The following is a 27,675-nucleotide window of genomic DNA, read 5'->3' on the forward strand; positions in this document are numbered from 1 at the left end:
TCCACAGAAACATTGTTCTGATGGGATTTGGTTTTTTAAGCTTTCCCTTAACAATTCCATTATATCGCTTACTTTTTCCTGATGAAACAAAAACCCACTTTCCTCATTTTGCTTTCTCTGAGTGTGTCTATCTCTGAAGTGGGGCTGCACATCCAGCTGCTGAGGTGCTGGCCCGGGTGCCATTGCTTCAGCTGCCTGCTGCTCTCCTTTGTGTCCAGCAGCGGTCTCTTAGCGAGAGTCAGTCAAGCTCTGCTGGGTTCTCCCTCCCAGCCACAGGACTTAATTCACAAAGCAGAATAGCTCAAAATGCTGTGTTGCCCTTCTCCGCACACCAGTTGTTCTAGCTCAGGGTACTTCATGCTCACTATTTTCACTCTATAGCTTTCCAAGTAAAGTGCCTTACTTTAATGAATATATGAAAAGCTCTTCTTCGCTGAGTATCTTGTTCAAGAAATGTTTGCTGTGATACTATGAGAAGTCACGCACAGGGACGTCAGGGCTTCTGTGATAGCCAAAATCAAAGGTGGAGATTTCTGTTAAAACCTTTCAGATTATTTTAGAATCATTAAACTGTGAAATAGCTATTTTGTTAGCTTACTTTTTTTTTCTATATATAACATTTATTCCTCTTCATCATTCCTTGTATTTGCTCCTCATAGCTATTTGTTGCGTCTTGCTTCCAATGAAAGTACAAACTCTGAATAAGCCTCAAATCTTCTTGCTCACTGACCTAGTAGAATGAAGCCAAGACGACATCCCCATCACTGTAGACAGTAATCAGCTCTCTCAAAGAAGGTGTAGGTACGCAGTGCCCTCCTCAGTGTGAACAGTCACCAGGCACAGGTGTGGTTTGGGCTGCTGTCCAACATATTCCTTAGGAACCACATTCTGTGGACTAGACTTTATTATGCGTTTCTTAGAATAAAACAATTATCCCGTAAACCAAATTGGTGCTTCCACATTTTAAAAGGGGACTATTTATATGAGTTTAAACACTCTGTTTTGTGTTTCCAAGAATGGAAAAGATCAAGTCTAATAGGAAAGCCATTATTATATATCTGGTGTAATAAACACTAGCTACAAATTTCTAAAGGCTATCCAGAACTAGCAGCTATGTGCCCTTCATGTTGTTCTCATTTATGGCATTGATAGTACCAAAAAAATCCTTACAGTTCTTTGAGTCTCCTTCCTCCGAGTTGGGATCAGAGCTGGGCTTTTTGTTACTATTGATACTAACCTGACCTTACTAACCAAAGTTTGACTGACAAGGGGCTCTTCCAAGTTTTGCAAAGGACTGAAGGACTGGAAGTCCATTGTACTTCTGCAGTCTAAGGCACTCTGTAGTTGTGGGGCAACAAAGCTAGGATTTTTGTGTGTTATTAATTGCTAAAACATTTATCCAGAATGAAGAAAAAATATTCATACAGTATGGAAACTGCTAGCTGAGTGCCATTTAAAATACTTATCCCCTCTTTTTAATGTCAGCTATGTCAGGGTTAGTGTAGCAAAGGGAAGTGCAAGGCTGGTAGACTCAGCTGCATTTCCAGAATACTGGATACATTGTATGCAGCCTGGCACACAAGCAAAAACATTGCAAAAACAAACAAAGGCAAAATTCTAACAATAATTAATAATTCTCAGCTAAAGGAAAAAGGCTGGTGTCTGGTGAAACTACAAGATAGGAAGGATACTGAACTCCTGCTCTGCCAGATGGAGAGAAGATGAGTTTTGAATATGCTGTGGCTTTCCACACTTGGCTTGGAAAGTGCAATTCTGTGTGTGAAACAGCCAGCTTGCCTGTGCCTTCCCATGCCAGAGTCTCTTTTGACCCTGCTCAAAAAGGAAAACATTTATTGAGTGAAAAATAGAAGATAGAACCTCAAAAATATGGCCAAATATATGTTAGTCTAAGTATATAATGAGTATGACAGGAACTCATCAGGATAGAATTTTTTTTTTTTTTTTTTTTCCTGGACTCAGTACAGACTCTGCAAGAGAGAAGGTTAATCCTTAGTGTGGATGCCTAGTTTTGTGATGCTATGGTAGGAAATAGCTCCTTCCAGCCTAATTTCATCTAGATTAGCCCACAGGAACCTCTGTACCCATAGAGCTGGACTATTTCTCATCCAGCAAAACTCAATAAAGGGGAAGGTGTTCCATACAGGGCACTGGTCAGGGCTGGGACTTTTCATTACTACAGTAATACAAATAATCCATTATATTAAGAGTCTTTGAAAGAAAAATGTTTGACTGTATGCAGTAAGTAATGGTGTTTGATGTACCTCCAAGGGGGCAGTCAGTGGGTGAGCCTTGCAAAACTCAGCTGCTTCTCTCAGCAAGTTTCTGCCTTGTAAACTGTGCCTTTGTTTTTTGTCTATGTGGGCTCTGATGGCTTTGATTTCCCTTTGATGTATGAATGAATCCAGTGCTTCACAACAAAACTCAAGCTAGACCTGGAAAAGCACAGAGGGAGAGAAGAAAGAAGGGAAATGGAAAAGGTAGTTTTAAATATCCACGCCACTAAAGCTGGTGAAATGATCTGTGTACAGACAGGATGGTTGTGCATTTTCTCTTTGTGGCCATTTGGGGCAGTTGAGGCTTGTGGGTGTACTTGAGATTGGATGGGTGTTTTGTTTTTTTTTTTTTTTGTTTACTAGTACCTATGTGTGTGATCAGTGGCAACATAAAACAGTAAAAGTTATGACCAGTGACTCACTGACCAGAAATGGTCTGATTTGTACTGTCTGAAGCTGTGCAGATACAGAGCATGAATGGCAACAGAGAGCTGTCTGTAAGAGTTCAGAGACAGAATTTGTTTAAGTGCTTGCATCTGTCAAGTCACTCAATGCAGCAGCTAATTCAGGTGATTACAGTAACCTAATCTTGGACAAACTGCAATTTGAAATGTGCAAGTGAAAATGCAAACTGAAATGTGCTGAAGACCAGGCTGCTGTGGCCTGTGTATGGCAGGAGCAATCTGTCCTCTCCTGATGGGGAAGATGCTTCTTTCCTTGCACCTCTGCATCCCCTGGCTCCAAATCTCTGAGTGTTTTTCACTGTCTGCTTATCCCATAAAGCAATGGAAAAGAGGGGATATGTCCAGTCTTGCCATTGCATGTCTGTGTGAGGGAGGTGGGACTGTTCCCTGGGCTCAGAGTGGCAAGGCCACACAGGACAGTGTGCAGGACAAGCTGCCCTTCTCCTTTAGGTTTCAGAATTGTGAAACAGAGCCCAGCTGTACTGGCCCTCAGTTTGTCTAATAAAGTTGTGTACTATAAATGGGTTGGCCAGTAGTGACTGGAACCACAATCCTCAGAGAACCTTTCAACAAATCTGGTTTGAGTTTCAAGTTGCAGTGAAATATGAAACGAGGCGGGTTTCATGGGGTTTCAGGTTTTTTTGAAAACGTTTCAACCAGCTCTAGTCAATAGCTGTTGCTTTTTTCCGTTTCCTCCCTCTAATATGTCTCTGGTATTTCTAGTTGAATATGCCTCAGATTAAGTGTTAACAGGAAAAGCATTGGAAACACAGCCCCTAAATGTGACTCAACTCACAGGGAACTCAGAAAGGGTGCAGAGGATGCTCTTTCCTAATTAAATTCCTCTTTTGGTTCCCCCTTCTTGTGGAACCTTACCAAAATTTCATTTTTGTGTGGAGATTTTTGGCCTGTTTCGCTCGCTGTGATAATAGCGCTATAGATCACCTCCTAACTGGCTGGGGCAAGTGGAAAAGGAGCCCTGCAGACTCAGTTTGGCAGGTGGACAGCAGACCTGGAGAAGCAGTCAGATTCCCAGCTGGCCCGTGGCGCGCACAGCCGGGGAAGCAGGCTGCGTGCTGCCTGCCGCGGAGCCGGGAGCAGGGAGGTGCTCGCCTTCCCAGCTGGCAAGGGGAGCGCGGGGCCTGCAGAAGTGCCTGCTTTCCGTTTGGCTGCCCAGGTTGAGCGAGAGGCCAAGAAATGAGGTTCAGTTCCCATTAGCCTGTCTGGTTCTTGATTTGCTTCCTTTAGTTAAAAGAGGCAGAGAATACTGATGATGTTTTGCCAGGCACAGGATTGAAGCTGAGTGGCATGGAAGAATAGAGACTTGAATAAGCACAGCTCTCTGTCTCCACTCGCTTTTGTCAGTTCGTGTAACGACCTTGCTGCCAGCAACCTTCCTTGCAAAAGAGAGGAAAAATCCAGGGTCACTGGGAGGTGATTGTGCAGTTCTACGTTTGGTACTTAAGTTTGTTTTAAATTATTACAGAGCCATTTAAACTGGGAAAAACACATTGTTAGACTAAGCAGTGATGTTTTAAATATTTAGGAAAAGATTATTAATTTAGTGATTCCTTCCCAGGTATATCAGAAAATATATTTAGCAGTTCATCTGCTAAAAGGTTATTTAAATACATCACAGGTATTTTTTTAATGAAACTGTAGTTTCATCTCCTCTGAAGGTATATTTGCATTATATGAATTCTTTTTAATGCACAGTAATTATGAGGACAACAAGAAGTCTGTTAATATGTGCCATTGTAAAATCTGATTTTTAATTTTTTCCCCTCATTGCCTTTAGTTATTCCTTTGGAATTTGTGGTCTGTTTTTAAAAATCATTCCTGATTTCTGTGCCAGCCTTCGCTGGAGTTTGTAATAACATATTGTAATTTAGGCAGCTCTGAGAAAGTCCCATGTGTAAAGTTATCTGTGTAGTGCCTGCATGATCAGAATCCAAGACAGCCCTAATTTCACTGAGTGCAAGATATTAACATTTTAAAATGACTTCAGATCCATGATTCAGTAAAAGCCAGAGGAACCTGGACTTCAGGGCTCCCTGCACTGCAGGCGGTAGCACATCTGTTGCCTCACTTGTAACAGTGCTAATAGCCAAGACTTTGGCAGCACACACTTCAGCTGAGAAGCTCCCAAAGCCTTTGGAAGGTATGAGCTTGGGCTGAGGTTTGTGCTGGTGCAGCTCCCTCTTGGTATCTGAATTGGCCACTGCCTTTCATCCAGGACATTCACAGGTGCAGCTTTGCATTTGCATCTGGTCCCAGTGTAGACACACCATGAGATGCTTTAGAGTTTTACTGTTTTTTGCAGGTAACATCCATCCACATACATAGCCAGTGCTCTTTTTTTATTTGAATCCCCTTTATAATCAGCACGTTTTGAAACCAGTCTCCCAGTCTCATCACACCACAGCCAAATCCAGGGCCATGAATGAACTCACAGATACAGTGGCTTAGTGGGGCACTCCTAGTCTATCACCAAGTGTGCCTAGGGAAATGTATGGATCTAAGGATATCTCCAAGGTGCAACACGGAATTCTGGGAAGATGGAACCCAAGTTGGTTCAAGTACTGATGGTTCAGTATGACAGCTTTCTGGACTAATTATTCCATGTTATTCCAGGCCTGTGGGTCCTGACAGCCACTGAGCTCTCATTCTTGTGGAGGAGTCACAGGTAAGAAGCTGAGACTGTTCATCAAACCATCTGTCTTGAAGCAGCTGATCAAGGAAAGCTGCTCAACCAAGTAGCACCTTCTGAGACACGGAGGTGGTGCAGAGAGCCTCAAAACATAGTGCTGGACGTAACTAAGCAGAACCAACAGATAGGTACTGTTCTCACTACCAAGTTATGTGTAGAAGGGCAAGTAATGAGGGTCAACTACAGTCCAAAACACGCACTCTTGAGCCTTCATTGACCCGCATCACCATGATTTTATTAAAACACACAACATCCATGAGGAGCATGAGCAACCTGCCCTTTGAAAGCACTTGAAAACCTTGTTCAGGAAGCCAGCTCCAATGACACTTGAGGAGAGAAGAATGCATCACCCTGTGTCCTCTCACTGGGAACCAGTGTCCTTGCAACACAAACAGCACAAGAAATTCCAGGGGAATTCATTCCAGGTTCACACTTTGCATCCCAAGCTGGACTCCCTCACTACCTTGGGGAAAATGGGTTTGTAAAGCTCAGCACATTCTCAGTGTACAGCTCACTTGCAAAAGAAAACATATATTTGCCTGCCTTTACTGTTGCAAAGTTCCACTTTTTCTATAATCAGTTTTAATCATAGTACTTTTAAGTTGTTTCATTTTACTTTTTTTTTTTAATAACAGTTGATTGCCACGTTATATAGGCAATAACCTATAAACTGGAATTGCGTTACACTCATAAAGGCTTAAAATAGCAGGTCTAATTTGTTTATTAAAAAGTGATAAAAAAAAGACAATGCCCCATGCTGAGACTTTGTACACCACCTTTCAATTCTATAGTACATCTTTATAGCTGTGTTATAAACCCCTCATAAATGGGTTTTGTAGTAAAAATGCTGACACAACTTTAACTATAGAATCTTGAACAGCAGCAATGTAATAAAAGATCAAACTGTAGATTATAAAGAAAAAATCATGATATGCAAAACAGAGCAAAAGGTTTGCAGGGGTATGGATCCTAATATAAAGATACTAAATATTGGTGAAGGAAATAATCTGGCAAAGTTTTAAACCAGCCTTTGGAACATTGCTTATTTGACTTTGGGGCCATTGGTGTGAATTGGTTGAGTCCAGAGAACTGCTGAAGCTCAGCTCAGTCTGGTAGGTTTGTGTTGCCTAATTTAGTCACAAATGGCTGACTGTGCATGAAGGACACTCGGTTTGCACTGCAGAAGGAATCAGAAAACCGGTGACCTGAGAGAAATGTGCTTCTTTAAGGGGTCTTTAGTGAGACAAATCAGGTGTAAGACATTCCTGCAGCAATACAAGCTGGTTGCTGTCTATCCATGTTCTTGACAGCAGCTAAAACAGCATACAAGTCAATAGCAGTTGTTTGTGTTTCAAGAGAATCCTTCTGGGGTAGCATATGCCAAACAAATTTTACTATTGCCTCTTATTTGTCAGATTAAAGGTCTGTGAATTAGTGGGACTCATGAGGAAAATTATGACTTTAGCCAAAGGAAGATATCTAGCAATTGTATATTGTAATGGAAATGGCTGGGGGGGCACTTGTGGAAGCGTTCAGACTATGTCAAGTCACTTTGTTGTTGTTCAGCTTGGATGTACCAGTAACACAGTTTACCTCATGCAACTGAAAATCAATTTGTTCTCTTCAATTCTAAGCTACCTCTCAAATTAAGCGCTATAAAACATTTCAAATAGAACAAAGAAAGCTGGCTGAAATAGTATTTCATCTCCTGAAATAAGGGTTTGTCAAAGCCAGTCACTTTACACATGGCCAAGGAGAGCACTGCTCATTTGAAAGGCTATTGAGAATCTGAGAGCTCATAAGTTCAAGTCCATCTGCTGCAGACTTCATGCACTACTAGCTATTACAGTAGCTTGACAATAATCTCAGTGTCATCTTTTATTCTAGTCACAAAGGGCTGTCAAAAACCAAATAGTAAGAATTACTATAAACAGCAATGATTCAGTCTCGATGGCAATGGTTCTCTATATTCTAGCAATGTAATCTACTGCTCTACCCTTAAATTGGATATAGCATATGAAGTCCGTCAGCCATGCAGAAAGTGAAAATGTATATTGTCAAGGCCTTTGCTGTCTGCGAAACTGCTGATGAAGAGTCACAAAAGGAGTTTTAAATGCCCTAGAAGAAATTTCAAGTAACATTAAAGTCACAAATAGCAAATTTGACAACTCCCTCTGGACTAAGAAACCGCCTTCAAAAGTTTTATATTAGCTTCATGCATCATTGTTATAATTTATTAATGTACAGTTTTTAGTTTTTCACAGTGCATGGCTGGGGAATGGTAACTGTAACTTCTTTTCATGATAAACAGCTGTTGAAAGATTCGCCAATATCCCCTCCTCTTATAATTCAAAAATGCATGCATTGCTTTTCATATTTCTGCTTCCCCAAAAGCATAATAAGATACTATATTTATGATTTAATCGATGAGACTTGTTCTCTGTGGATATTACTACATTGTTTAGTTTGCTAATGTGCATATTTTCACCTAATCTATTAAAAATCAGATATCATGGCTGCATTAGGGCACACACTGTGTGAAAGCCATCTTTAAGGCTTTAGCTTTTTCAGTATTCAGTAATTCTCTGGCAATTCCTATTCATCTTTGATTACAATCTCAGGAGCCTGGAAGAAAGAAACAAAATTGATAGGCAGTAAAAATACAGAATTTTGAAAAGGTCACCTGCTAGCAGGATTAAAACTTTGAATCCACCTGCTCATTATAAAGAATGTACCAAACATGAAATGGCATAACTTGAATCTGTTCTTGCAGCAACAATTGGTTTATGTGACTACCAAATGTCATTTACCATTCTTATGGCAGTCTGTGTGCAGAGGAATTTCTGCCCTGGGTGGGTATTGATTATGCCAACAGCTGGTGCTGTTCTAAGGAAGGACATTTTAGATTGTCCAGCCCCTATAGCTGCTGAAATTCTTAATTCAGGTCTGTTCCTGACCCCTCCAAGTACCGTGTCTGCCTTGCTGGCTTGCATCCGGGTTTCCCCATGACCCATACGACTTTATTTCCAGAGCCCATAGTCTGTCCTTGGTCTTTTGTCCATCTCTGTGTATCATGACAACCAAAAGGCCATGGTGTTTCTATGAAATATGTTAGAATTACGAGATCCTTAATTTAACCATACAACAAAACTCAGCTCTGGTGATATTTGCCATATTCCTTCCAAAGGAAAGTGTTGTTCAGTTAGAGGCCTGACTGAAGTACTTAGAAGTTAATTAAATGTAATGATCTTCTTAATATTTGTTACAGTCAATTTTTTCATATGACCTTAAGCAACTCTCAGGGTAGATTCAAGTAAATGGCAAGGGGAAAATCTACAATTTTCCATTAAATTCCACACAAAGTATTGCAAGGGAAAGATAGCGCATATACCAGGTTATTCCTTCTAAACTCAATGACAAATTCTTGATTTTATTTCATCTTTTGTGTCCCAGTTATTATAAACAATCTGGGTTTTGGTAATAGTTATTTGAAATCTTTATCTCTGTTACTGAAATAGAGTGCTGTAACTGGCGACAGTTGATCCATGGTACAGTTTGATTTAGCTACTGATACAGAAATGTAACACTTTTCTGCTTCCTTGCATCACTGCACATAACACTTTCTGCTTCCTCTTGTGCCTCCCTCAAGGATAGATTCTTGTACTCTTGCAACCCCTTACTAGTGTAAGGAAGTTCAGGAGTTAGCCCTGAGGATTCTGCATTACAGACCCTAGTTTTTGTCTACAAGCTCACATTGCCTCTAAAGATGGAGTGAAATTTATCTGTGTCAGAGAAGGGTTAGAGAAGAAGGCTTCAAAAGATAATTGAAGGAGAAATGGAGTCACTGCGCAAGGAAAGACAAAGTGGGAATGGGTGTGAAATATAAAGAGTGACAAATATTTTTCATTCTTTATAGTCTTGTTTTAAATATGTTTCATTTCGTGATGTAATTACAAAAAAAGGAAGGTGGAACAACCCCCACTTCTGGGCTTTGACATTAATTCTCTGCTCTGTAAAAGCAGTTGTCTAATATTCCTGACCCCAGGTTATTCCAGCACATACCATTACACTGATAGCGGAGAACAAGAGTAGAAGTCATTTTGGCTTCCCTTCTGCCATAAATGAAGCAATTCTAAATGTTTGCCCATCACCTTAGATCAGCACAGTAACCACAGCTATCTTAATGATTACCCAGGGACAGATAAACTAAGGACACAAGCAAATGTTTGCTGTGTAGGCATTTAGGCAATGGTAAGTTATGATAAAATAAAGTAATATTATATTTTGTTTTCATGGCACTGGCCTCAGAAATTGCTGTGCACCCTGCAAATCCATCCTTTTCCCTCATCCTAGTGCATCAGGTCTACTCATTTGGAATATACAGTTAAGACATGCTGGCATTTCTAGCCAGAGTTTGTGTTCTATTTACACTGGCCCAGTTTTGAGGTAATCCCACTGATTTCACTGGACCAACAGTGATTTAAACTGAATGGATCTTCCAGGAGCTTTTCTTCAGATCAGGGTATGGCAATGTGGCAGAAAATCCTTTAGATCTACCTGGATGTTGCATCCATTGACACTCTCTGACGCAGCAAGTTTCGACTTTACTGAAAGATTAGAGTGAGAAAGTAGGAGAGAGATACCACTTGAATTTTATCATTACTTCTTTGGGACTGTGTCTTGGGTGGTGACTTCCCAATCTGAGCATAGCATGAAGATCATAAAGACTTATAATTATGTCTCTGTAAAGCATCCTACTCTGAAGTGGGTTTCTCTGACACTCCAGCTGTGTAGGAAATTGGTACTTTTTGTTTTCTTGAGGACGTGGGTTGATCACAGAGAAGCCAGTAGAGATAAACAACTGAATTAGGACAGTTTGGTATTTTGCTTTCCACATGTTCTGTCTGTTTATTTTCTTAGATCTCATCACTTTCTTTCTAACATATGTCACTGCTTTAGAGGGACAGGAAGCACAGTCTGCTTTGATATGAGCTCCATTCTGCCTTTTTTTTAGAAATTGCTACATAACAAGTGGACACAAAATAAATGAAGACCATAATCTGTTTGCAGTTGCAAATTAGTCAAAATGACTGAAATTGTTCATATGAAAGAAAAGTGACTTTGACCCTATCATGAAGCAGTAAAAAAATTACAGGAAGTGGTGAGGAGGTTCACATATTTAGGTGGCTATCCAGACCTTTTACCTGTAGGAGGCAAGAAAAAAATGTTGCATAAGATCTCTATCATTGAAAACAGAATGACAATCTGCACTCAATTGACATGAATTCTGTGATCCATAAACTGGATCATTCCTTTAATGAAGGAGCACCTGACCCTGCTGAAGGAGCTGAAGGAGCACCTGACCCTGCCTCCTTATTTCACCTCCCACCACCCTCCACCCACTTGCCAAGGGAGACCATGCATAGCTCACACCTCCACGGAACTGGAGATGCAGAAGATGCCAGGAATACCCTTACTGAATTTCTGAAACCACTTTGTAAGTACCTGCCACTTTTTAATCTGTGTATCCTTGTCTTATGATTGCAGAACAAATACTTAATTGCACTAATTGTTGTTGTGATAGTGCTTTTAATTTAAGAATTTCAAAAAATAATTAGTAGTGCTCTGAAGTTCTCCTTTCATTCTCTCTATGTTTTGCTTTGACCTCCCACTAAAATCACCTTTGCTGCTTATTTGTCATTAATTTTCTTCTCATCTGCAGTGCTCTCTCTGCCCTCTTGCTGCTGTTCTTAGTGTTTGTCCTGTTCACTGTGGTGCCTCCTCTGTGGGGCTGCCTCAGGTGGTCAGAGCTGCTGTATTCCAGCAGTGTGAGTGTGCAGATGGACAGTGAGCTCCTGGGGGGGGCTGGGATGGATTGTGTGATGTCACAGGCAGAACTGGGCACCTTTTGGTCCAAGTTACCTGTTGTCCAGACTTACAGGACATTGGAAAGCAGAGTAAAGATTACACAAGATGTGCAAGCACTCTCAAAAGAATGATAGTTCTAGGAGAGATGAGTTTCTCAGAGAATACCTTCTTCCATTCGGCTGCCCCGTCCTGCCTGATTGAAGTCCAGCCCCTCATATGGTATGAAGATGTCTGTCTGGACGTAGTTGCACACAGCTGGAAATTGGTTCATTTTTTCTCACTTACTTTCCAAAAGTTTCATGCAGATCCAGAATAACCTGGGCAGAATCCTGGGCCAGGTGAGGGCTTTGAAGGTCAAGAAACAGATGCTCGGGAAGAACCCTCATTAAATACAGAGCAAAGCTTTTCAGTGAATCAAGGCAAAAGCCCATATGAACATCAGGGACAAATTAATGGTGCAACGAATACAATAACTGCCTCTTTACACGTGTGACACACAGTTCACAGCACGGCATCCTGTTCAATGAACCCAGTGTTCAGTAAGAAGCCTTAGAATAGCCCTGCTCTTTGCTTTCCACATTGAGAATTTTGTTTGGTGTGGGCAGCTGAATCCATACACATATTTAGGCCCTTTTTTTAGCTTTGTATCAGCACTACAGAGAAGATAGAGACTGACCATGCCACTTGAAGGAGGTTTGCAGAGTGACTCACTGTTTTATTTCTAATTTGGTAGTGTATCATTTTCCCCCCACCTGCACTAGGGTGCCATTGTAAGCAGCTGAAACGATTGCTTGAATAAGCAGGATAACATCACATTTCCCAGACTAATTCATTGAAATCTGCAGTGCAGTCTTGATTCTGGTGCACGAATCATGCAAGAGAAAATATGATCCCTCTAAACGACGTGATTTTTCTAAGAACTAAGAAATTATTTTTCTAAGTGATCCAGAAGAGAGCAATACCCAATTATCCAACCATGGCCTGCTGTTGTTGCATCTCATGGTCACACCACGGTGTAGGCAAAAAGCTGAGCCAGTGAGTGTGGTTTCAAAAGCTGTGTGATTTTAGAGTGCATTGTTCCTTTCCTGTGGTTTCATTCTAGGTGAGTGCACATGAGTAATTACAATTCTTTCAGCAGATAATTGGCTTTAATGGTATTCTTAGTTGTAATTATGAAACAGCACTTTGACTGCTCCTACAATGGCTGTAGGTGCAGTGGTGTCAAGAATCCCCTAATCTGGCTGTAAAGCGATTCTTTCAAGATAAGCTTTAATGTTCACCATGCCTGTACATCATTTTCCCATCTTCTACCATGTGAAAGAAAATCAAAACTATTTGTAGTTTTCATGTTGGTTTAGAGTATACAGTACTCTGACTGTAACTGCTTTACTACATTTCAAATGCCTCTTTTGGTAGGTGTGAATGACCTAAAGTACCGACAGCTCGTTAGAACTGCGCCTATAAACAATGCTTTGGGTTTACCAGGCCTTTGCAGGAGAAGATACAAATCACACAAAGTGAAAACATTTTATACCTCTTTCTCGTCTTACCCTGACTAATGCCCAAATATCCCTTGTTATTATTTCCAGTTGTTTTACACAAAGGCTGTTATATTTAAGGCCAGAGTATGTGCAGCATATGTTAAGCTATTTATAGATTTACAATTACCTCATCAGACAGAATCAGGCAGATGGTAAACATTACTACCAGGCATAAGTACATTTAGAATCAGACATTTAAATAAATTCAGATCTGCCTCAATCTTATTTAAAGGGTTTTATCTCTTAAGCCATTTGAGGTGTCTGGTTTTGCCGAGTATATTTGTATCACATTCAGATATCAGGCTGCATGAAAAATAGTTTATAGCCATAACAATCAGATTATATTAATTCTTTTTTTTTTTTTCAAACCTGACATAGCCAATTGAACTAGTAAGACAAATTAATTTGAAAATAAAGGGAATAAATTTTTTAGATTGGAAATTATAATGGCTGGCTTCTTTTATGCTGTTGAAAAAATATACGTGCTTTAGGGAACATCATTTGGTCTCTCTCTAAAACTGAAAGACCAGTATATAGTGATTAAAAATTTGACAAAGATGCATGCCAGAAGGCCAAGTCATAATCTTACAACTTCAAAACTCCAGGCTATAGTTGCTTTTTGCATGAATCTTGCAGAAGAACACAAATAAGAGTTCAAACTAGATCTGAGAACTGAGTGAGCATTTTAGTTGAATGTGATTAAAGCTCCCCCAGATTGCTTAAAAACATTTGCATTCTTCAAAGTTGTTATTTTTTAAAATATATGTACAGTTAAATGTTGTTGACAGATGAAACCAGGAAAAGTCAGAAAAGCAGATTTTGTCATTTGAATTGAGCTACCTGGGTTTAGGCATTCTTTTTCTGTCTGTCAGGGCTCATTTTCTGTGTTTCTACAGAACTCCTAATGTGATGCACTGTGATGCAAATCTGTTAACCTGGTTTTTTCTTTGGATGGCAGGGAAAGAATGCAATGATCCAAATTCTACCCTTTATTACTACAGCGCTAATCCAGAACAATGCAGTGAAAGTCAAAGCAATTCCTTCAGAACAGCTGCATTGTAGCTGAAAGCAGAATTTGGCCTGAAGTCTCTTTAAGATGCAGTCTGGGCCAGAGGCCCAAAAATACAATACAAACCAGAGGAAACACAAAATGATGTATCCAGAAATCTGCTCTCTTAAAGTAGATAGCACCCCCCAGATGCTGGCTGCAGGAAGGGGATGTGTGACTCCCACATCAGCACTGTGGTAATATCCTCATCTGTGCAGCAGCGCATGAGGCTGCGGGAGTAAAGTCCTGGCCAGTGGGAAATTGCTGGTGCCCTGGGGCACACTGTCACAGGCTGCAGGGAAGGAAGGAGCTTCCGAAAGCTCCCAGAAACTTGTCCAAGATGCCTCTACCAGCCCTAGCCCTGGCCAGACTGGTGAGATGCTGACAGCTACTGGCATTTTTCTAAAGCATTGACTGGATTAATCTACAAAGTGTCCTGAGCCACTGCCCCTGGGCACCCGTAGTGCAGCAGGGCCATGGGAGCCTGCACAGAGCCCACAGCGCTCTTCTAGGCTGCCAGCACTGGGAACAGGAAAAAGGTGAGCACAACCTTCACCTCCAGGAAAGAGTTCATGCAGTTAATTCTGCTGTGTCTGTCTGTGCTATCACACACAGCCCTCTTCATCAGCCTTAGGTAAATATTTCTTGCTGGTAGCTGATCTGTAAAATGAATATCCACTAGGACATGCCCACAGGCTGGAGCTATATCTCACTCATCAGTCAAATCATCCAGCCTTTGAGATACTCCCTGGATTTTTTCAGTTCTCAACTTCACTGTTGACTTCATGATGCACTCCACTCTCTACTTGGAAGGTAATTGTTTGTACATGTCTGTCTTCAAGTATTTTCCGAGGCTCTAGTTACTCTTTGAATGGTCTCATCGATATCCCAGAATTATAAGGTGCAGAGTAGTTTTGCACACCTAGAAGAAAAGAAGCAGTGATGTATTTGCAAGCATTTCTAAGATGATTATGGTAATTTGCCATGCCAACTGCCGCATAACTACTAGGGTGTTGGATTTTTTTTTTTTCCAATTTGCCCTGTAACTGTGTTTCACAACCTAATCTTTTTCTGTAACTCTAAACCTTCAGCTTTTACAATGTTAAAAAAAAAAACTTTCAAACACTCACTTTGTCTAAATGTGTAAGGGGGTAGTGAGCATTGTTGTGATAGCACACGGGGGTTCAGAGGGGTAATGAGGAAGACAAGCATGAGTGGGGACAGTGCTCTGTGACAGCAGCCTCTGCACCTTACCGTAGACACCTGCAGAACATTATCATTATCACTGAGAGCCACACAGCAGCTCACATTGGAGGGGACCTTGAGAGATCATCTGGTCCAACCTTTTGTGCCAAAGGGAACCTAAATAAGATTTTCTGGCACCCTGTCCAATAATGTCTTAAAATTCTCCAGCGACAGGAGCTCTACCAGTCCTGGGGAGGTTGTTTCCATGAATGATTGCTCTCACTGTAAAAAATGTATTTCTTATATCAAGATGAAATAGCTTTGTATTATAAATTGATAGAGACTGCACAGGACATGCAGCCATCCTAGACAGCCTGTGGACATTCAATAGCAGATACATATTACCATCCCTCTTCCTGCATATTATGAGATAACTCACAAGATATCTTTGTTTGGTCCATGAGTGTGTTAAATCCTAGACAGAATTGAGTCTGAATACAAATAATCTTCATCTTGCAGCAAGTGATAAATATGAATTGTTTGTTCAGCATTGTTGTGTCTATCAAACTCTATTGTTAAAAACATGAAGTTGAGCTAGTGTGGGGCTCACTAATGTGTTTAAATGTTATACTTGATTTCGTTAAATATACTTGCAGGTCTGTCTCTGGGTATGTAGAATTGTCTGGGGGCTTTAGACCTTTTTATTCCATATAGCATTAACATGCTAACCCTAACCTCTCCTGCCAAAGATGAAGAATGAACATTCTTTTGGAGAAACTGGCTGCTTGTGGCTTGGATGGTGCACAGTTCATTGTGTACAAAAGACCTGTAGATGTGACACTTGGGGACATGGTTTAGTGGTGGATTTGGCAATGCTGGATTAACAGTTGGACTCTATGGTCTTAAAGGTCTTTTCCAACCTGAATAATTCCATGATTCCTTAACTCTCTTATTATAGATGTCTCAATCCTCATTTCTTGTTTAAAATTCATTCTGGCCTTGTACTGCTGTACTTTGAAACTTTCCCTTCATCTTCCATTGCCTTTTTAATAATGGAAACCATATCATGAGGGGGGAAAAAAGTAAAAAGCAATAATTAAACTTGCAGATAAAAGAAGCTTACCTCCAAAATCTCCCTGATAGTACAGATAAATCATGGCGAAATAAAAAGCTTAGTGTAATCTCGCTAATTTTAATGAATTAATACAGTATGCAGTCAAACCCTAAACATTTAGGTTTGTGATCATGCTGCAGGTTGTTACTATGGAATCAATAGTATCACCATTCTGATGTGCAGAAAGCATAATTTAGAGAGTCATGTTTTGTCACGGTCAATTTATTTCTGATAAGAATGCTGCTTTTTCTTTGCTGGTAAGGAAGATCTTGCTAAATAACCAAGCCATCATTTCTTCCTTCACGTAAATATAATAAGCTTTAATTTAGAAAAAGCTGGTCAGAATTATTCAGTCTTGCTTTAGTAAGTTGTCAAAATAATTGCTAAATGTAAGTTAATAATTTTGGTCCTTGATGTGTTTAGCCTGTTTCTCATTAGTTGCTCTAATTTGCTTTTATGTAGTTAAGAGCAGACTACTTTGATCTGAGATTGCTCTATTTTATTCAGTATCTTTAACTTCTAATGAGTGTAATTTTAGTGATAAAAATGGTTCCTAGCAGAAGTGTTGTTTCAAAGTCTTATAAGGGAATTAAGGAATTTACTGTTTGTGAAGAGAGCCAATCTTAGGATGGTTATGAATCTGGAAGAGAAAGGGTGGAAGTTACTCGAGTTATCAGTAAACCAGCAAGGGCCCTTTTATCTGAGTTTTTGACTGAAGAGAAAGGAAACTTTCTGCTTATAGATCCAGAAGTTTTCTGAGGAATGCGAAAAAAACTATGTATGGAGGAATTGAGGGAAACATTTGTGTTTTATCAAGTAATTAGGAATATTTCAAGTAGTGTAGTCTCTGGATTGCATTCAATACAATATAGGTTTGAAATGTCCAAAACCAGTTACTGTTTTCAAAAGAATTCAGCTCATTTCTAGGTCCTTAAGTGAGTGGAAAGTTTGGAAATCTGGCCAGTGGTGTCACACTGAGAACTTCAAGTGGTTAAATGCTTTGAAAGTCTGTCCTTAATCTTGTGCCAAATGGGAGGTGAGCTCTTTTGATAATTTGGCCCAGAGTTTTGTAGTTAAAAGATTGGTTGCAAGTCCATTTGGAAAAGTGGCCTTTAATGAATTTCCTAAACTTAATTCCCAAGTTTTCTCTGTTACTAAATGCAGTGGTAGGAACAGGAAGCCTTCTCTAATGCTAAGATTCATAACTAGGTCTGTTGAAAAATTTCTGGGGCTTATTCCAGGTGTTTTTTTATGAGATATACAGTGGAAATGAACTGTTCTAGTGAGGGTAGCAGTAAGAAGCTGTGGAATCTTTTTCAAACAGTGTACATTACTTTCTGAAATTCAAGGAAAACTACTTTTTGGTCTTTTTGGTTTTGTTTTGTTTTGTTTTTTCCCCACAATTATACAGGCTCCATGCAGAGCAAAAAGCATAAATCAGGAGAAGAGTTTGCATATTTTTTATGTCAGCTGCAGACATGTGCAAGAACAATTTACAGAAATTCTAGGACATGAAGCCAGAAAACATATCTTTTGTCTCCAGCAAAAGTGTTTGATTTTAAACGAAAATTGGTGAAAAGAGACAAAAGAACAAAAGAGCTGTGGACAGTCTCTTTGCACTGTCTGCCACAGAACTAGGGAAAGTCCCTGGAGATACAAAAAGATTTGAAATATCTTTTGCACAATGCACAGCCTTTTGGTTGTTGCTGCTGAAATTCTTGGTGCTATCTTTTTGCCAAAAAAAGGTCTTGCATGATAAAAGTTACTTATTTACATTATTCACCACAAGTAAGGTCGCTTGACACTGGCAGAAGAAGGCTGGTGCTGTGCCACAGCAGAGCCTCACAGATGGATCTCGTTGTACCCATGTGATATAACGTGGGTGTCTCAACTGTGTGCTGAAATGGTATACACATCTGTTTGGAGTGAAAAAAAGCCTGCTGCCATTTTTCAGATATAACAATTCATTGCGCTGGTACAAACCAAATATCTTCAGTGATAAGCCAACCTGCCCTAGTTTTCAAGGCTGAATGGTAACTTCAAGATTAGCAGCAGAGCTATCTCCTGAATATATTCCTGTTTATCTAGATATCACTGATGATATTGGAGTAATCAAAAAGGGGAAATATTCAGCCTGCCATAAGGAAAAGTATGTGACAGGAACATATCTTGCACAGAGAGATTTCACAGCTGAGAAAAGCTGAGCGCTGTTCCCAGAGGCAGGGCTCCTTGAAGAGGCCTGGAGACTGCAAGGCTGCTGCTCCATGTCCCAGTAAGCTGCACATGCAGCAATAAATTGTGCCCTAGGATGGCTGATTCTGTTAATTGGGATTGGCAGGCACAATGGGGCTATGATCACAGTCACATTAAAATGATGCATACTGACTGGGCTGAAAAAACTCCCACATCAGGACATGCCCCTAGTGCCATTCCTCATTTTCAACAATATCTGAGAGGATACCACTAAATGTTTCCTGTGTTTCCTTTGTGATTACTAAATAAGCTAATTAGAAATATTAGATGCAGGCTATTTGATTGCTAGAGATTTGAGAGCACCTGCAAATAATTGTATGAACAGAAGCATGTGTTGGCCTGCTATATGTATATAGTAAACAGTCACCAGAACCTTTGCAGAAATACGCAATTGCCGATTTTTAGCTGGATAAGAAATTCATGGCTATATTTAAAATGGTCATTGAGGAAAATATAGATTGGTTTTGGGACCTGGTGTTTATGTACTTTATTCTGGGAGGAAGACTGACATGTTGCGATGGTTAGAAGACGTTTTCACATGAGTGATTTTCCAGTGCATTTTTTTATTTAAAACTCAAGCTAGTAGGTGACACCACAAGTAGATGTATCTGTAGAATTTCTGAAGGTGTGGAAATTACAGCCCCAAGGTCATGAGTGCATGGTGGTTCAGGAGAGGGGGAGATGGAAATCTCTGAAGCTAGCCTTGTCTGTGGAAACACTGTCACATAAAGCCCTCTCTGAGGCTCAAGCAAAATGCATTTGACATTTGAAAAATGCACATTCCACTAAACAGAAATCCAAACTCTCTATTAATGCATCTTGCTCAGAAGAATACAACTCACATAGATAAAAACAGTACCATTACAGACAGTTTATTTGGACTGTAAGGTAAAAACAGTAGATATACCTTGATATTTCAGTAAGTATCATCCAAATAGTTACCTGTGGATCCACACTGTGTTACAGGCTTTCTCCACAGAAAAAAAGTAATTTTATTAAGAGATCAGTGCCATCTCATGACAGTGCAGAAATTTGCAAGTTCTTCAGTGGTGGCAGGTTCTGCCTCCCTGGGAATGTGCCTTTCCAAAGCCCCTCACTGCATGGTCACACACTGACTCAACCACCTGCACGTGTGCTTACTCTTACTTTACTCTTTAGAGAAATGTCAGCGCCTTCTGGAACTTTCATCTATCCCTGAAAATAGTCTTAGATGGCCATGGCAGCACCCAGGGCTTCACAAAGAAGCCACCATTGCACATCTGACTGCTCACAGCACACAATGAGTTGGACACGAGATAGGCTTCAACAGCAGCTGGTACTTGTAGGTTGCCACAGCCCTTCGGACCCAGCTCTGCTCTCACAGCCAAGATCCAAGTGTCGTTCTGGGCATAAAGGTGCCCAAAGATGGGTCAGGATTGCAAGGCTGGCACCTGAGGGTGTGGAGTGTCTGTGGTCTCGGAGGCCGTGTGTCAACCAAGCTGTGTGGAATCTGGAATCCTTCAAAAGGTCCTCAGTTGAGCCCCAGCACCTACAGTTCTTCCAGTTCACACTGGGAATATTCTGAGTTGGAAGGGATCCAACAGGATCATAAAGTCCAGCTTTTGAGTGAATGTCCCATGCAGGGATCAAGCCCACTGCCTTGGCATCATTAGCGTTCTGTCTAACCAGCTGAGCTAATCCCAGGGTCCAACATGGCCACAGGAGAGGGAGAATTCTGGCTTCTGTAACACAACATGAATGTGCTAATGTTCTTTCACAAGGATTGCAATTGCACCACAGAATAAATTAGACTACACTGTTAATTAATCTCATGCCTAATTTCAATCATATGAGTGATGCCAGTGAAGATATCAGTGCTTTGCAGAATGGGAGGCCTGAATAAGTTTTGGTTTCTGGGAAAGTTTCTGCTGTTTTTTCTGTAAAGTTGGCTAGATTCACTGAGGCAAGAACAATGGAGCAAGTGTAACTCATTGCAAGTAAGTGCAGCAGTGTATAGTGCACAGTCACAATGTGATCTTTAAACACCAGAGCGATTAAGACGGGGCTAAAAATCAAGATGTTCCCATCTCTCCCCCTTCCAAAGTAGATAATTCAAAACAAGGCAAATGGTTTTTCTTCTGCCTTTCTCCAGGCTATGGCCAAGCATAGAAAATTTTAGCATAAAAGGACTTTTGAAGGTCTTCTAGAATGTGTGAAGTGACAAGGTAGAATGAAAGTGTTGTCTCAGCTGTAACTTTCAAGTCTTTATTAAGTTACATCTTGAATTCCTTTTTAATTTCTGTTAGCTGTAAAGTGTCAATGTTGGAGTTTTAAATTATAAATAAAATGTTTGGTTTGACATATTTAATAAGATCTCATATCAACAGCCTGTCTGAATTGTTAATAGTTACCATAGCAACTTCACAATTTTTTTCTCAGTCATTATTTTCAGCCTTTGGTCCCATCATTTTAAAGGTTTGGTTTCTGTGATAGCATAGCTTAGTTGCAAATTTATTCATACCATTCTTTTTCTTTAAAGGGCTACCCATTTCCTGCAGAACTGTCACAGTCTCTAGCAGTTGAAAGCAAACTTGCTGTTGCTTTTGCAGCATTACACAGGCAGTTTCTAAAATAATGGTTTGGGACTGAGCAAGAAATGAGCTGAGTCCGTGGTTGATAAACTGGATTGTGGTTAACTGTGATAACCTTGGAAATGTTCCAAGTTTGAACTGTGGGATTATCAGGTTTAGGCTTTAATGTCTGTAGATACCAATTTTCCATTTATAAATAATTAAAGAAACATAACTCTTTGTACATATAACTGTTTTTTTTTCCCCCTCTGCTCACTGCTTTGTATATTAAACTGAATTTCAGAGAAAGTATCACACACCCACTTCATGTGGTCCTCACTTTAACCACCCCTCTGGGACCTTCTTTATGTTCTCCATCAATCCAAGGTCCTGCTACCCAAGATATTTTTTTTTCTCTCTCTCCGTGACATTTCAAGGCAGTTGAAATAATTTTTGAAATTCAGGAGTAATTGTAACAGGTGGTTGAACGGAGGAGATTTTGCAGTAGTAAGAAAAACGTATTTGAAATGGTTTGAAATGGCTAAACTCCATTTGTCTCAGAGTATTTGCATCATGGCATTTGAGAAACATCCAATTAGTAGGCCTGAAAGTGATATGTCATAGCCAAGATTTCTTTTTCTGAGCATAGGGGTATTTTTGAAGGATTGGGTTTTTGTTTAGTTGGTTTGGTTTGGCTTTTTTTTTAATGTAGTAGGTGAAGGCGGTGGTTCTTTTGCTTTTTTTTTTTTTTTTTTTTTTTTTTTTTTTTTTTGTGGAATATTGTGCTGCATTGATTGAATAAGGAAAGGTTTAATTATTAATCTGTGAGATTCACAAATTTTTCTTTGGACATGTGCCAACTATGAATGGATGGCTGTAACTAAAAGTGAATACGTGAAGCAAATAAATGGCACAGTCAGTGATCTTTACTTGCTGTTTCACCTCAGATGATCCTTTCCTTGGCTCTGTTCCACTCCTTGGGGTGACAGCATGCTTCATCCCTTTCATCCTGATATTTTTCAAATCCCACACACCCCCAAATGTTTTAGTACTTACATCTAACTAAGACATTCTTTATGCATAGTGCTTCTGGCCTGTCCCACAGGTTCCCTTTGTATTAATTTTAGTTTAGTCTTTGATTTGGTGTCCTTGCCTCTGTGCCTGCCATCTTCTAATACTGACCAACATCATTCACCACTCATCTACCCCACCCACTTCACCAATTTTTTTTTTTTTTTTTATTTGCTTATAGACAAAATTATCACAATGTAGATATATAAAATCTTCAACTCAACCACATGGACAGTCTTATTCTAATGATCTCAGGTTCTTTAAAGCTTTGACCTAGCAACGTTTAACTATTTTGATGTCATAATGTATGGAGTCCACAAATAGTTAGAAATACATTGTATTTTCTTTGTATTTTTTCTCTATACATTTGTCTACACTGTGGTCTCTTCGTGAGTATTAAAGGGATTAAATCTCTTAATAAGCAGCAATTGCCTGCACTTTGTGTCTTCCCTAAGACTCAGAAATAGTAAGAAATATAAATGTTTTCAATACACCTTCTCTGCTATATACAATAGCAAACACTTTCATTCTTTTTTAAATGCTCCTAGAAGCATGTGAAGGCAGCTCAAATGCTGGGCGTTGAGTGCTGTGCCTGTTAGCACATGTTGCAGTAAACTTAGATTGGTTAGCTGGATTTTACTGGTATCCCACTAACACATTAGCTAAAACATAAAGCAGAATGGGCCCCACTTCACCCAGATTATCAGGACTGAAAGAACAGTCAGGTACTGCTTCTTAGAAGAGTTGGGCACTGGAGGGGAAAAACCCAGAATGACCTTGAACTGCGTTGCCTGTTGCTCGCTGATTCTGTTCCTTCCCTGGCACAAATCCATCTCGGCATCATTGCAGTCTTCCAGAGGGTGCTGCTATGGACACGGGCAGAAAAGAGCCAAGTGGGCGATACAGAAAAGGCAAAGACAAAAAAAGGGAAACCCTTGACCAAAACAAAGAGCAAAAATGCGATGGGTGCTATGAGTACTACTGGAACAGCTCTACAATTTCAGTTTAAGTCCTGCCACAAACATGACTTTCTACTACTCTTCCAAAAGTATTGGAAAAAAACCCTAGTCTTTAAATAGCTAAATGTTACATCTGCAAATCATCTTTGGAAATAATCTGTCTGTATTTTAAAATGGAGAAGTATTACCCACGTCTGTTTCAAGAGCTCAGGCTTTAAATTGTTTTACTCTGCAGCTGTGTTCTCCTAGTCCCCTAGAAGAACAGCCAAGTGTGAAATGAGACAAATGAATGGAGTTTGGTTTGCATGTATTCTGCAAAGTACTGCTTTGAGTATAGACCTGGAAGGGTATCTGAGTATTTTAACAGATCTGATCTTCTTCCTGAATATCTTCACTCTTAAAGCTGCTTTCCCTTTAAAAGCTTCACATAAAAAATACTTTCCATGTCTGTTGAAATCTGTTTGTTTCTGCACCCTCATAAGTCCTTTAAGGGTTTTGTTGGTTAAAAGACTCTGCAGCAATTACTTTTGTTGCTACAATACTGTGATAGGTGAGACTAGATGTAGTTCCCATACAGATTCACCACAGAAAGATTCATATTCAAGGACATTTTGAAGATTGTTTTGCAAGTGTAAAATCCCACAGAGCTCTATGTATCAAGACTATGTATCCATGTATTATCTTGTAATTTTGTGTCTTAAGATAGCTTTGACCGAAAAAATAATTGACATAGATTAGCTTGTCTGCACCACGCAGGAGAGGGCTATCAACAACCTGTTCTCCCCTGTCCTCTTGTTAAAATAAAAACACTGGGTAGGGTAGCAAGAACAGCCTCAGCTGCAGACCCAGCCATAGAAATGGCTGAGCAAAGACAAAGTGCTGGGGAGCCATCAGTTAGTTCCCTCTGGCTGTCCTGGCCCAGGAGGGGTGTGACAGCCTGGCCTGCTGCCCTTTGCCAAGAGCTTCTGCGCCACATGAGCCCTGCTGCCCTGTACAGTGTCACTGGCCAGACGTGACATTCTGCACACCAGGTCACCACAAAGAGCTGTGGGAACCTAACAGGCAGCGGGAGGGTTTGTGCGCTCGGGTGGGAGCGATGAGGGCAGCCTGCGGGCTGGCTCTTGTTCAGATCTGCCTGCATTGCAGTCATTTCTTTGAGTGATAAAGAGAAGTTCACATGTTGCAATTCCAACTCATCCATAAATACTCTCAGGCCAGTGCCAGTCAGCTTCCATGGCTTCCCAAAGGTGAATTTGCACGCAGCAGTCAGTTAAGCACTAACACATTGCTGACATTGCTGGTGCTAGTGCTGCCTTTGGGCTTCTCTCACTTCTCCCCAGGGGACAAACCCAGTGCACAGCTGCTGCAGGGTCTCGGGTGCTCCGGCATGGGATGAAGCTGTGTGTGCAGGGATGCGTGTCCCACCTGCAGGCTGCATGTGCACAGCACGGCACAGCTCCAGGTGCCTCCTGGCTGTGCCCAGGACAGCTCCCACAGAACTGTAAGGTTTCTAGTGTGCAGGTGGGGCTGGAAGTTCCCTCTGTGCGTCAGTCTATTTTGATCTGAAATTGATTAGTGGGATTTTTTCAGAAAAAAAAATGGTGTAGGAAATTGATTTGCAAATTAAGGTAAATCAACCTGGCTTGCTACATTATCTATCATTTTTGTGAATGAAGTGAACATATATTGATTTACATTGTCTCTTCTGGAAGCTCTTCACCACTAAAAACTCTGTATGTGACTGGATAATCGGTGTCCTGTTCTTGAGGACATAAGTTCTTCTTTAGACTTTTCATATCTTGTGTTGTTGATTGCCTTCTGTCATATGCTTTCATGTTACATCAATTCCTGTGCCACTGTGGCTGAAGGTCAACAAAATAATATTACATAGTGGTAAAACCAGAAGGCAAATATGCCTGTCTTTGGATGAAACATTGTATCTTCTATCAGCTCAGATAGCTCACAGTCAATCCCAGTTTAAGGCAGATAGTTAGGATTCTGTTATCTGCTAAAAGTGGGTAATTTTCTCTAACCTTGAGCCATCCATGGGGACTGAATACCTGTCCTCTCTATCTCTAATTTGTGCACCGCAGATGCGATCAGCAGTTTTGTATTTTTTTTCCCCCACCATGAAAAATAGTTATTGCGTAACAATCATCATTCCATCCCCTCCGCTCCCCAGGAAGGGATTGAGCACATGTGCAGTACAGCCCAGGCAGCATGAAGAAACCTTAGTGTATGGGAGAGGGACTCTGTCCCTTTCTGCCAGCAAAAGTACAGGAAATTGGACAAAATGGTTATCATAAATGCATGCTGACAAAGGAAAACCATTTGCAATGATGCTTCCACCATTAGGCCTCATTCAAGAGCAATCTATAACACAAAAGTCATTTTGGATGATTGCTTACTTACTGCTCTGTGTATATTAGCCAGAATTTTTAATATGTATGGGATATGTTCTTTGGGGTTGGGTTGCTTTGTGCTTTTGCTTAGTTTGAGGTGGGTTTTTTGGGGAGAAAAAGGAGTTTTGTTATTTTTTTACTGAGGATGATCCTTGTGGGTTCCTTCCAATTCACATATTCTGTGATTTTGTAAAATAATGCAAACAAGTCTAACGGAGTTGTTGAAGGTACACATAGGCCCCCAGCCCAAGAATATCGAACACCACACCCTCAGGAGTCAGATTATTTTCAAACTTAGTAAAATACATTTTATTTTCCCCTCAGCCAAAACAGACTTCACAAAAACCTCCCATTCCACATGCAGTCCCTGAGCCTCTGTAGGAACCACCTGATCTCTTCCCACCTGGACCTGATAATTGAAAAGAGCTGGCTGGCCCCAAGCTTGTGGCTCTTTATGAGGGAGACCACCCTCAATACTCATACTTTTTTTTCAAAACAACTTACTTTTTTTTTTTTTTTTTTTTTTTTAAAACGAAGAAACTCTTAAATGAAAGATGGCAAACACTGTAAAAATACCAAGTTCCAAAAACATGTCTATATTTTTAGGAGCTGTAAGACATTCACATATGGTTTTTTTTGAAAGTAGACTTGCACAGTACCTGTGCATATTCATGTACATGCAAGCACAACAGCTTGATGATAATGGTGAGATTCCCGTGAGGAGGCATCAGGTGAAAACCACAGGAGTTGTATAATCCTCCTGGTATTTCAGACATATAAGTGTGGACCTAGTCACCTCTTTCCATTTTGTACTCCTCTACTACAATGCCATGAAAGGGTTCAGAGAGATGGAGTCCAAATTATAAAAATTTGATAACCTGTCCCACTCTCTTTCTGACTCCTCTTAGCACTCTCTTTCATGGCACCAAAATGAATTGAGAATGCTGGTTTTAGATACTAAGAGCACAATATCACCTTCCTTTTTCTAACCTAGTGGTTTTCCCATTTCAACCTTGGCACTCTCCTTCTTTTATGGAAATTCATCCCTATGAAGAAAAAGGGCATCAAGCTATTCTGCAAGTTATATACAGAAATTATAGAAACAGCTACAGTTAAAAAACTCTCAGAGGGGTTCTGATCCTGGTAATACTCTGTTAAAACACCCAGGAATCCAAGAAAAGGACAGGTTTAACAAGGCCACTTGGTAAGTCTAAGAGAAAAAGAAAAGGCAACTAAAAGACAGCATCCAAAAGTCAGTTAAAATCACTTCCAAAGTTCAAAGAAGACAGGAGGTCAGTAGTCAACAAAATGACATTTTGGCTGTAAAAGTCTTTATTGCACCTTGTTCCTGTATCACATGAGGAATGATGAAGGCTCTTTTCGATGGGAATGTCACGTTTGCTTCTCTCTCTTCTTTTTCACCTTGCATTAAGTGTATCTCTGCTGATTCTTCCATGGAGGGGCCTTGAGTCGTCCCTGATTACTAAGAGATATAACTTTGCCTCACATCATTTCTGGACTGTGAATCCAGGATAACCTTGAGGATATGCATGAAGATTAAAAGATTTATCCCATCCTTGTTCCCCTTTCGATAGGGCCTTAGGAAGGTGTCAGTGAGCACATTTCATCGGAGTGTCTCTGGAACAGCAGCATTTGCTGAGAACAAGGGGACTGTGACAGAGATCCCCAGATAACCCACACTGGAATATCTTGGTTCTTTTTACTGGCAAAGTCAACAACAGCCACTTGTTCCTTGTTCTTTTTTTCTTTCTCTTTCCTAAAGGAAATTAAATGTAAAAGATACATTAGCATGGCCTTAAAGCTGAGATTTAGACATGTTTTCCAGTGTTATGATTCCCACAGCAATTGTAATTCAACTTCACTGCACATTCTACTGCAAGGCATAAAAATTAACATCCCACTGTATACAACAGAATATATTACCACAGCACTCAGAAATACTGTAGCAATTTGAGAACAGCATTAGGTTCTGTCTACTCCAAGCTCTTGAATGAGTGTGTAACTTGCAGCATTAATATAGAAGTTACTTGGTTTTGGCTTATGCTTACAGTCCACTGTCCCAGGCTAGCAAGACTTTGTACTTACGTGTAACTTGCAGCACATGATTTCTTCTTCTTCTTCTTCTTTTTTTTTTTTTTTTTTTTTTTTTTTTTTTTTTTTTTTTTTTTTTTTTTTGTGTGTGTGTGTGTGTGTGTG

The 27,675-nt window shown here is 40.2% G+C and overlaps 1 protein-coding gene across 10 annotated transcripts in view; it reads left to right on the top strand.

Annotated features, from left to right (window-relative positions):
- The window catches only part of SEMA6D (semaphorin 6D), a 210,370-nt gene that overhangs the window by 98,442 nt on the left and 84,253 nt on the right, over positions 1 to 27,675 (top strand). Inside the window, exons 3-4 of one of the 10 annotated variants that reach the window (XM_040076880.2) lie at positions 5,393 to 5,444; positions 10,792 to 10,965. The exons of 8 other annotated variants lie outside the window; for them this stretch is intronic. The gene's annotated coding sequence lies outside the window, so the exon portion shown is untranslated. The remainder of the gene's footprint in view (positions 1 to 5,392; positions 5,445 to 10,791; positions 10,966 to 27,675) is intronic. One more of the 10 variants, XM_058422321.1, reaches the window with a different exon arrangement.

Source organism: Hirundo rustica, chromosome 13 (assembly GCF_015227805.2).
Source record: "Hirundo rustica isolate bHirRus1 chromosome 13, bHirRus1.pri.v3, whole genome shotgun sequence".
Classification (NCBI taxonomy): domain Eukaryota; kingdom Metazoa; phylum Chordata; class Aves; order Passeriformes; family Hirundinidae; genus Hirundo; species Hirundo rustica.